Here is a 12,006-nt window from a genome sequence, read left to right as displayed (position 1 = left end):
TAACTTATAACTGCACATAAAATGTCCATCTGTAGCTATAAGGCAAGCTTTATTTTAACAATATTGAAGCTGAAATTCTTGCAGAATCATACATCTTCAGGAATGAAATCCTGAAAACTAGCTGGAGTCACAAGATTCTTGATATATGGAAAAACGGTTCATCGCAAGGAGAAAGTAGTGCACTCATATTTTATTTTAGTGAAAGGAAAGCAAACTATTAAAAAAATGTTGTTGTCCTCTTCATCTTTAATTTTAAAAAATAGTGAATGAGCAATTGCAATTTCCTTTTGTATCACTAGATGGTATATGGTAACTGTGGGGAAGCTGAGCTCATAAAAAAAATTGATATAGTATAGGTACTGTTGTCTCTCCTGATCCAGATGTTGCACTGACTAGACTCCTTGCTTACAGAGGGAATGCCTGCAAAGCTGTTCCTGACACCTAAAACTGCTCCTTGTAGTTCCAAACCCCTGGCTCTGTTGTAGACAATGGCAAAACTTACTGAGTGGTTCGGTGCTCATGTTTTCTGGGAAACTGCACAGTACTTAGGCCTCAAACTCAGAATTACATTTTTGAAAAGAGGAACTCTATATTAAATAAATGCTTGAAAACACCCGTGCTTTATTGGAAAGTTGGTAAAGCCTTCAAACATTGTGGATCAGACCCTCTGAACTACCTGCTGGTGAGTGGTCAGAAGGTGTAAAAGTCCATATGGAGACAGAATCAATGGAAGTTTAGGTTTGTAATTTTAGCTATAACAATATGAACTACCATATAGTTTCCATGCAAGGACCTTCTTTTACGCTAGAGGGCATATTTTTATTTTGTCAGGTTGTTGGGGTGCGTTTGTGTTTATGCTTTGTTCCCCACCTTACTTGCACCTTTCCTGATGTTCTAAAGTTAAGTTTTATGAGTTTTAAATTTAATTCCCATTAGTTTGTATTGTCCCAAGATGGCGACCTGGGCAAAGGGGATTTCCAGTCTCCCCCTCCCCACCCTGTGTCAGTTATCTGTCAATCTAGTCGGGCCCTCCTCATTTCATGTTAATTTACCTGTCAATCCTCATGTTCCCCTGGCGATCCCCCTGTCCGTCACCCCCAGCCCACTCCCCAGGTCTGGAAAGTTCCCCGGGGTCTGGGAGGTGATTGGGTAACTTACTGAGTGGTTCGGTGCTCATGTTTTCTGGGAAACTGCACAGTACTTAGGCCTCAAACTCAGAATTACATTTTTGAAAAGAGGAACTCTATATTAAATAAATGCTTGAAAACACCCGTGCTTTATTGGAAAGTTGGTAAAGCCTTCAAACATTGTGGATCAGACCCTCTGAACTACCTGCTGGTGAGTGGTCAGAAGGTGTAAAAGTCCATATGGAGACAGAATCAATGGAAGTTTAGGTTTGTAATTTTAGCTATAACAATATGAACTACCATATAGTTTCCATGCAAGGACCTTCTTTTACGCTAGAGGGCATATTTTTATTTTGTCAGGTTATATTTTTGAAGGCTACATTATTACAATCAAAACAGCATCTCCTATAGTAATTATATATATATTTAAAAATATGCTAGTATAAAATGTTTGCTAGAATTTATAAAAGAACCAAGAACATTTTATGTTGTTCCATTTGGATTAACAGTTCAGCAACTGAAATTGAGCTATTTCCATGTAGTTGCTATAGTAGTCCGTGACACTGTAGTTTGAAAATTATCAGTTCAAAATTAAAACTTTCCTGGATGACTCTGTCCTCTGGGCTTTAGTTGTGTGAAAAGGGTGTTGTAAGTAAAATTTATAGACACAATTCCAGAATTAAATCTTATTTCTCCTGTTCCATAGGACCCAAAAATTTCTTAGTGCTTTTTAGAAAAAATTGTGTCCAGCTTCAGAAAAAAAAGGTGTCCAGCTACTTTGCTATTTGGTGGCTTGTGCTTTTTGCATTCCCTTGGTCTCTCGTATGCTTAGACTCTGTGGCTTTCTGGGTTTGAGACCCATTATGATGGGCAGTATCATCTGAAGCTTTCATAACCATTTCTCACAGTGTCACCAGATTCCCCAGCAGCAGGAAATGCTGTGGAGAAGGACTCAGAGTGCAGGGCTCTGTTCTTCACAGCCTGACCCTGCTGGGCCCTTGCTCCCCTTGGTCTTCCCCACAATGTGTGGCAGGGTCCTGGGGAGGGAAGGGAGTGAGGAACAGAGCCGTGTTGTGTGGTGTGTGACCCCCCAGCACTGCACCAAGGCAGTGAACGAGGAGAGAGTGTCTTTCTATGGCTTCACCAGACTTTTCTCCAAAAAGAGCAAAAAGAAGATGGAGTTGTAATGGTAAAATCTTGGAAGGAAAGTAATTTCAATCAATGCTTAAATAATTATTCTAATTGCAGTTTTGATGACTGTCACCTTTCGGAGCCATACAGAGTGAGAGAGTTAATGCAAAGGTAATATTACAGACGGAAGAAACAGTATCACTTGCTTTTGCATCTGTCTAATAAAGTGTTCTGAGACAGTATGACAGCATTGCACAGAAATTTCTCTGTGGCATGAAACTTTGAGATGACAGGAGTTCGTTGAGGATTTGATGCATGCATTAACCAGTACTGCTGTACTGCCTGTTATATCTTAGAGTTTAATTGGGGAAGTACATCCATAAGCTGATAAAGGGACGTTCAGCACAGATTGCAAAATAATACAGTCAAAATTTAATAATTCTGATAACCCACATAGCCCCCAGGCAAGTACTTACACACTTTACATTTTGCAAGTTAGTTTCATTAGATCCATCAGGATAGACTGCCCATATGTCTGTGAATATCAGTGTGTGAATATCAGTGTGTGTTTAACTGCCTGCTACCTGCAACCCGCTTGGGTTGTCCCAGGGTGTGTGTAGAAAGTTTTATGCCTTCTCCTGTAGAATGGAATGGTTTGAAAGCATGACAGTGCAATTAACCCCTCTGTAGATCTTCTCTGAGGGGCTGAGAGTGACAAATTTACATCCTGGTTTAATTTGCTGCCAGACTGGTTTAGAAATGGCATGAGCAGGCTGCCCTGATAGCACCATTTATCAGAAAGAGGTGCTCCAAGAGAAGATAAATGACTTGTAATCTCAAAAGAGAAGGGGTGCATTTTCTGCAGCCTAGAGTGCAAAGCCCTTTCCTTCTATATGCTAATCCCTTGACTTCAGCCATTTCCTGCTCATTTGGTTAGCTCTAATAGTCCTAGCCGTGCTGATTGAGTTCATATCAGTTCTGTGGATTTCATAGGATGGCAAAAATTAGCTGCAGCAATACTATATTCTCTTTCTGGACCCAACTGAAGAGAGCAAGCAAAGGAAAATGGAAGGCATGAAAGAAAAGTTCACAAAATGATCACAGTACTTTTGGGATCCCAAATTTTCCAGGACAGTAGTCATTTTAACTAGCTATGAAATGAACTATAATACTGACCTGCTTCACTGGGATCTTATCAAGATTCATTAGATACAGTCCTTTGAAGACAGAAACTACCAAGTGGTAGTATTCTGCTGACCCCAAAATCCTCTCCAGGTTCCTAAGTATCAGTAGGCAACTCTCTGGGTAAAGCAGCTGTTTTCAATCTGCAGTTACATATTATTTATTGTGCATATGATAAATTACTGTATCTATTATGTATGCTTGAGTTTATATCTGCTTGGGTTTTCTTTGATGCATTTTTTCTTCTCTTTAGTTTGGTTGATAGGATCTCAAGATGAAATTAACTTCTTCAGCTCGTGGTGAGGCTACCTTGGGGATGACTCACTTGAGCCTTTGTGTGCACTGGTGCATAATTACTGATCTCACTGGAATTTTAAAAAGTGCTGTTCCAGGGCTTCTTGTTATGTGAATTAGGTCTCTTGGTACACCTGTAATGTTAGCTTGGAGTTTGTTTGTGGTTTAGGTATGTTTTATAATCCTGAAAAGCTTCTGATGTATTAATGCATCATTAATTTTCAAGAGTATGTATTCTGTTAAAGGGCTAAGGTAAGTAGAGCAGGTATTTTGTTATTTCATTTGAAGTCTTCACATGACCTGCATTTCTAGAAGTGTTCTAATTGTGGAGGGCATTGAGAAGCAATGGAGGGAAAAGCAATGGAGTAAGATGTTCTTGCTTCTTGGCTTCTCGCAGTGCTGATAAAAACTCATGAGGGGTTCATATTAGAAACAGATGAGGAGTCTCAGTTCCACCACTCTGGTTTTGGATAGGATGCCACTTTGGGCTCAATTCTGCCCATTTTTCTTGCTGAGTAGCACTTAACTCTAGAATTATTTTCACTGATTTCAATTAAGTCATTCAGCTGTATGATGATCACTTCTTTCACTGTTGTTCTCTTTCCAGGGAATTTCTGTTAGGCTTTTAAAAATTCAGGTAAATGAAATAGCTACACTATTTCCAGTAACTTTGAAATGAGCTCTGAAAAATCTCACTTTTGCATTTCTCCATTTTGTGGCACTACTGAGCACCACTGAGCACCACTGCCTTTAGCTGTGTATTGCCTAATGTCGCAGGAACTCACAGCCAGCAGAGCTCAGTGCCATTCTGTGGAGTTAGCAAAGTTTCAGCTACTCACATCAGCAATGAGTAATGTGTAGCTTTTAAAGTACACACGTATGTGATCAGCAAGATGAGTAGGTTGTATCTTCTAATTGTATAAATTCCTGGATTTAGATGAGGGCTGAATTTATGGCATCTATTTACCTGGGGCCTCAAAGCTGCCCCCATTATTCATTTTTACCAGGATGCTGGAACTATGTTATTCCACTGATCCTGGATTGAATTCACTGCTGTTGTAAGAGGATATAACTAACTCCTTGAGTTCCAGTGAAGTGACACTGATTTACACCATCCACAGACTCACTTGTATGATTTCATCCAAGATTCCAACACAGTTGGATAGTGAAACAAAGTTGAAGCATAATGTAATGGCTTAAAGAGTGAGCAGTAAGGCTAGACAAGGGGACCAGATATGTATGAATGAGTGAATTAATTAATTAATTAATTAACTTAATTGTGATTCATCTTGAAGACTTTGCAAGGCTATAGATTTCAAAGATGAGACTGTACATTTTACAGGAGGTATAATGCTTGGTTTGAGTGGAGATGATGAATGAATCTGTACTTCAATTTGAGTTTCCATGGTGTGAAAGGTATCTATGTGTTTTTAATGAATGTGTGCTGTTGGGTACATCTTCACATATGCAGTTGACAATACATTGTGCTTTGTGTTGTGTGGCAAATTTCTGTGATGCTTAGGCCCAGCAAAGTAGATATTCTGTGTAGGTTCAGGTTAATTAGTTCTGGTGCTTTTGGTTCAGCTTGATGTGCTATCAACTAATTATGTTGATGGAGTGATTATTTGCACCATCTAGCTTACTACACCTCATTACTCCCGCCTCAGTTTCTAGTTTGCTGTAAAATAACAGCAGGAGGGATAAATTACATAACTCTGCAGGAGAAGCAGAAGGCTTTGCAAGATCTGCAGAGGAATATTCAGGACTCAAGGTATCTGGATAGGTGTGGTGGACAGTTCGTAATTGCTGGGTATGTGCAGAAGCTGCATATTTCTGCTGAAAAGGTTAGCAGTGGTATGATTACTCCTTTTATAGTTCTAGTCTCTGATGTTATCAGGCTTCATTCTTCAGTGAGGCACATAGTATCTATCATTGTTCCTCTTTGGTTAGCTGACGAGCTGCTGAATCTTCTTCAAGAGCCCAGATTCTGTGGCATTTTTTTTCATTATCTCCAACAATGGGATAGAAAGTTCTTGTAACTAAATAAGTCTGGGAGAAAACTTACAGCTTTACACAGAACAAGAACTTATAAAGAAACATTCTTTGACTGATCACCCAGCTAAAATGCAGTAGCAGTCAAGATCTCTCAGGAAAAAATGAAAGTCCACATTGGAGGGGCGCCTGGCGTGATAGTAGACTGAAAAGGGCAAAGAATGGAGGACTCAAATTTTAAACTCATTTAAAATTGTTAACTTTGTTTAGAATAGACAAACAGTCCAGTTATGACAGCTTAAGAGCTGATGCTCTTAGTTGAGTGCCCCTAACTGTCTTTGTATAAACTTTTAAACCAAAAGGGGCAGGTCAAATCTGGGTCACATTGGGAGATTCAATATGAGTATTAAATACACTTCAGCCTCTCTAAGTGTCTATAGATGTGCCACCCATTTGTGGAAAAATTTGTGGAAATGTAGGTAGGCTTCAGGTGTCTATGTGCATGTGTCTTGGGCCTCTTGAGGTGCTTTAGGGTTTCTGAGACACCCACTGGGGGCTGGTACATCTAACACAGTGCCTTTGGAACACCCAGGTCTGCAGTGGTATCTGAACTCAGGGCAGGCAGTCCCAGGGCATCTCAGAGGGCAATCCATGAGCTGTTCAGGAAGCTGCACTGAGCTCCTGGGCAGTATAGTCAGAAGAGCCACTGGATCAGCTCAGTTTGCCCCAAAGTGACTTAGAAGGCAGGTGACAGCCATACATCATTTCGGATATGACACAAGCTTTACAGGAGATGTGCCCTTTTTGATGTTCTGTATGGAAGTCAGCACAGGCTTGATAGGGAATGTAAAATGGCCCTGGGCACCTACCTTTGGACAACTCCATTACTCTCCAGCCTCCACTACTCTATTTACCATTTTAATGTTGACAAAAACAGGATTTTAGGTATTTTATCTGTGCAGACACCTCCGTGGAAACAGTGAAAATTTGGCATGGTATTCTCAGTGTAAACCTTGTCCTTTGCCTCAGCCCTGAAACAGAGAGGTGAGAGGGGCTGATTTGGCCAATGAGTTATGCTCCAACAGGTCACTGACTCCTGCACCAGAAGCTGCGCTTTCTTGCTAGGGATTGCTCTTGCCTGTACCCAAGCATCCATGTGTTGGTAGAAGCCAAGGGTTTTAAGGGCAGCTGTGAGCAAAAGAGAGGCTGTTGCACTGGTCAAAGCTGCAAAGGCTTTTGTGTCCTGATGGCAGATGATGAAGAATTGGATCCCAAGAGCTTGCACTTGTGTTCTTTTTAAAATATGAGATATACATAGAAATTCCCACTGTGTGATGGCAGCAAAGAGACAATGTATTCCAGGAGCACCAAAGTTTTCATCGTTCCACTGTCCATGTGTGAGTAGCAAAATGGAGTAATACCATAATAGAATAATTACCATAATATTCTTTAACAATGGGTGTCTCACTGATAGCTGAGCATATTTAAATTATGTTATTTCTCATGATGCAGTGAAAGGCAGTACCATTGTCTGTCAGTATCCATAACTTTACAGGTAATTGCAGCCATGTATGAGCCATGCTCTTGGTTGATTAAATTTGTTTACCCAATAATTGGAGGCTTATTGTAGTATAATGGTAATTGTAGTATACTGTGCTATTTCGGGACAATGGAAAAGTAAAGGATAAAGGGTATCCAGTGGAACAAACTACCTCCTGCATGCAAATAAATTGTCCAGTTGCTGTTACAAACAAGAAGCATTGTGTTCTGCCAGACTTGCAACAAAGAAATCATTATATGTCTGGCCTGTTTGTTGAAGAACAATGATTTCTATTTCCAAAATTAAAACCATAATTAACCTATTATTATGAGTCCACAACACAAGAATGAAGAAAATGATAGTGTTAGGCCCCTCTGAGTCTCATATCCCCAATTAGCAACCCCTGAATCAGTGGTTCAGATTTTTCCCACATGAAGATTGCTTCATGCCTGACTCTCTGTTGGTTATGGAGGCATTGCCCCATGGTCTGAGTCACTGAAATGCTTCTCTCATTACCTACCTGCTATGCAGGACATTGCCAAGAAAGGCAAAGTCTCATAGGGATGTAACTCAAACACCTTAGGAAGAAACTTAGGCTCTGTTAGTTACTGGAAACCAGAAAATTATATAGGAGGCCTCTGCTATGGCTAACAACTGGCTAACAGTTGTCACAGGAATATTTTTTTTTTTAGCTAATAAAAATAAGCTGAAATCCCTTTTTATGCCCTTTTTCAGGCCCACATTTCTCTTTCCTTTGGGTATTGCTGAGAGTCTTGGTCTTGATCATTCTGTCTTAATAGAATTGTGGAAAATAGAGTAAAAAAAGACAAAGGTAGCCTTTCAAGATTTCTACCACAAAACAAGCTCTCTAAATTACAGCTGAGAATATACTGATATGTGTGTACGTAAGTATTTGTTCACATCATAATTACTGTCAGATGTTAAGGCCAAGATCTTGATAAGTCTTACGTTTCTTTTGTGTTGTTAGTGTGTCATTGAATTTAAAATGAAGACATTGTTCAGGTCATCTGGACACAGTGACAAATAGTAAACGTCAGTAAAAAGTCTCCAGCTAGATCTTCAGTATCGCCTAAGCTTCTGCGGAAAATGAGTAAGAACATTGCAGCTAAAGAATTTGCTACATTATTTAAACTGGCTGACAGTGCAAAAGCGACTTCAAATTTTGAAATACAAAACTGCAGTGAGTCAGAAAAGAAAGAGAACAATTTTAATGTGACTCACCCACTCACATCCTATCTCCAGGTTTAAGGCTGCAACCAGCTGTGCAGTCTGGAATACCTTGCATGTGTAGGGTCAAAACTAAAGCCAGATGACTAGTTCTTTTCTTTTTGTAATGGAAACTTTGAGGAAAATACATGATCCAGAGCTAGAAATCAAGAAGTTCCAGGTAAAATAGGTTTTACTGACTTAATATTATAGTCAGATTTCCTATCCCATCAGTTGTTCATGTAGCTTCATTCTTCCTCTAGACTTCTGTTTTTCTGTCTCCTGTAGTGCCTTTGGAGGGACTCCTTAAACCACTGCTTTCCTCAAACAGATCCTTCCTTGCGCTCACATCAGTTCAGCAGCCACATCAATTTCTGCCCTGCACACCCATGTTTTGCTGGTGAGCAGATGTAACTCTGCTCAGCCACTGAGGCTGGTGTCAGAGATCTCAAAACAGGTTTACTTTTAGTAGATGTTGCTTTGCTTCCTGGCCATGGGATCCTAGCTGCCTTAGCATGCATGGCCTGAATTGCAAGTCACACAGTAGGAGCTGCTTTGCTCAGATGTCTGCTCCAAAGTGGGACATTCAGCCGTGATCCCACCTGTCTACTAGTCCAGTGAAATGTCACTGTCCTGGATCTGGGTATTTGGAGTATAGGACTCTCCCTGTCCCCTTGCATGTGCTTGTTTTACTTTACTTTTTCATGCACTGCATGCGCATGAAATAAATCACTTGCGGGTAGACATTGATGCACACACCTGGAGATCTGAGAATTCACTTTTTAATTCTGACTACATCAGACAGCTCTTTGCTCTGCTTTCTGATGAAAGCTGTACTGGATCCTTGTTTTCAGGATACACTTGGAGTGGGAGGACTATTTCAATATCAGGAAGTCTGCACATGCTGACTGGTAGCTCAGGATCTGTCTGTTGAACACCTGCTTTGCACACACTTAATTTTTTTTCTCCCCAAATTAGGGTGAAACTGGCCATCAAGGTGGAAATTTGCTAGGCCAGCTCACTACCAGTTTTGCAGCATGGTAGCACAAGTGTTTTTCCTCTAAGAAAGATGATAATATTTAGGTTTTGCATTTTTCTTCCAAATTAAGAAGCTCAAGTGTTTCTTTGAATCACTGGGAAACAAGGAGAGTAAATTTTATTTGGAAAAGAGTAGGAAAGGTGTAATTCTTTTCTAAAATAATGAATGAGGGAGCTAGGAATGCAAACACGCACATCCTGAGAAGGGGTAAAATTAGGTACTGGCTACAGATGGGATGGAAGAGATATGTTAGTTTTAGTGCTGGGAATCTTGTGTTTTGCTTTCTCTTTTGCTAAATGCTCTCAGTGAGTTATATTGTTTAGTATATCCAGAAAGGGAGAAATTTGTACAGATAAAGAATTATTTATTTCTGTTTCCTTCAGCTGAGTCCCATTTGTGGCCATATCCCTTTCATCCTTGGCAGTGCTCTGTATGGCTATTATCTCCTTCATAGGTAGGTAGGTGTGGGAACACTTTTCTGAAGCTTTTTTTTCTGAAGCTTTGATCATTCTCAATGCTTTTGCCTGAACAACTTCTTGTTATACCACTTCTTTCTTCAACTGTGGTACCTTAAGGGGACATTGAGATTCAACTGATACTTCTGAGTAGAACAGAAGAATTGTTTCATATATATCACAGGCTATATTTCTGCATGTGTATCCCAGTATGATGTTTGCTTTCTTTGTGATATGACACTTTTTACATTCAGCTGTGAATTACCACTGCTGCCTAAGGGGCCTTTTCTTCTTACTCTCTGCATTTGTATGCTCCTAACTTCATATGGTGCTCTGCATTCTCCCCTTTGATTTTCATTTTGCTGCTTTACAGAAGCCCACAGGAACCTTCTAAGCACAGAATGTCCACTTTCCAAATTAATACAGAAATTCCTTTTGATACTGTCAACTGTTCTTCAAAACATGGCAGTTATTGCTCTCCCGCAGGGGGAGATGGCTGAACCATGAGGAGGATGCTTCTGCAGCTCCCCCTTGTAGCAATAAATAACACAATGCATGGTGCTGCTACTGTGATTTTTTATGAAATAACATTTTAGTAAAACTGGTTATAAAACACGTTAACTATGATTTATAGGCCTGAAATGATGACTATCCAGCATTCCTGAGTGATGGATTATTTATTCTTGTAGTCAGAAGACAAAGCTTTCTATATTGAAAAATAGCTGATGCCTCTTTAATTACAGCCTAGGTACAAGGTGCTCATTGTGCTTCTTAACCACCCACTGACAGACACTAAAGTGCAGTGGACCTGCATTTCCTAATGTAAGAAGTTGCTCCTAGGATCCTGCAGGACCCATGAGAAAATTGCAAAGAATTCTTACTTATCCCTGAGCAAGTCTGTCTCAGCTGAATAAAACTTCTAAGTCTTTCTAAAACCTTCATTCTTAAGATCTTATATTGAGATGGCCCCCTAATGGTGCACCAGAATTTCAGCTTAAGGTGCCCAGCTGACTTTCAAATAGTTACTTTTAATTATCATTCTTTTCTTTCCCCTGGGATTAATTTTGAAAATGTCTCTGGGTGCATGTGCTTAAAGAATTTTCTTGTGTTGGCATTTCTCTCTTGTATAAAAAAAGGAAAACAAACCAAAACAAGAATTTGATATCTCAAGCAAGATTTCTACTGCCATAAGAATGCTTGGTTTTCTTTTTCTTTTCCTCTAAGCAGCAAGTACAATACATCTAGACTTCAGTAATGCATTTGGCACGGCAAATGTAAGGTTGTAGGAAACAGGCTGTGAAAAGAAACCACAGATGAGGGATGCTAATTACATTGTTTGATGCACTACTGGAGCTCAGATAATGCCAGCAAGGTAAAAGGATTCATAAGGAGTAGAATATGTGCTCTTGCTCAAGATTATCTGGGAAGCTATCACGAAAAGGTACTCCAAAGAGGATTTGTCACGATGGAGAGTAGCAGGTGGCTCAGCCCTCACTATTCATTAACTATAATGTAAACAACTTAATTAACATTCAAGAAGACTGTTCATTTGTTGCAAATCCCATTAGGAAGTGAGCTGAGCATCTGTAGTGAGGAGAATAATACAGAAATAGCACAGTATATTTCAAAGGTGTAGAAATGGGCCAAAGCTGTAGCCCACAAGGTCAGGCTCTACCCTTGGGATTCATCTCAAAATGACTACAAGAGACTAAAATATGTGAATGGTCTCCCACAGGCTTTCAAGGTGTTTTAAAGTGTAATTTGGCTCATCTAATATTCTCCCTCTTTTAGAGGTATTTGATCCGAAGTGCAGGCTTGTTATTATACAGCAAAGGTTCCATACTGCCGTCTCCTTATTGCAAGAGTTTCATACCTCCTTGATGTTTCTTGTAGGCAACTCCTCTAAGCACTGACTCTTCCTTCTTCTCACAGTAGCCAACTGATTCCAGTTCCCCTCAACCAACCAATCCACTCTTTTATAACACTCTTCCTCTTATTGGCTACAGCTGTGGCCTGTTA

The sequence above is a fragment of the Geospiza fortis genome, unplaced genomic scaffold (assembly GCF_000277835.1).
Source record: "Geospiza fortis unplaced genomic scaffold, GeoFor_1.0 scaffold98, whole genome shotgun sequence".
Taxonomy (NCBI): domain Eukaryota; kingdom Metazoa; phylum Chordata; class Aves; order Passeriformes; family Thraupidae; genus Geospiza; species Geospiza fortis.
This window is presented reverse-complemented; position numbering follows the sequence as displayed.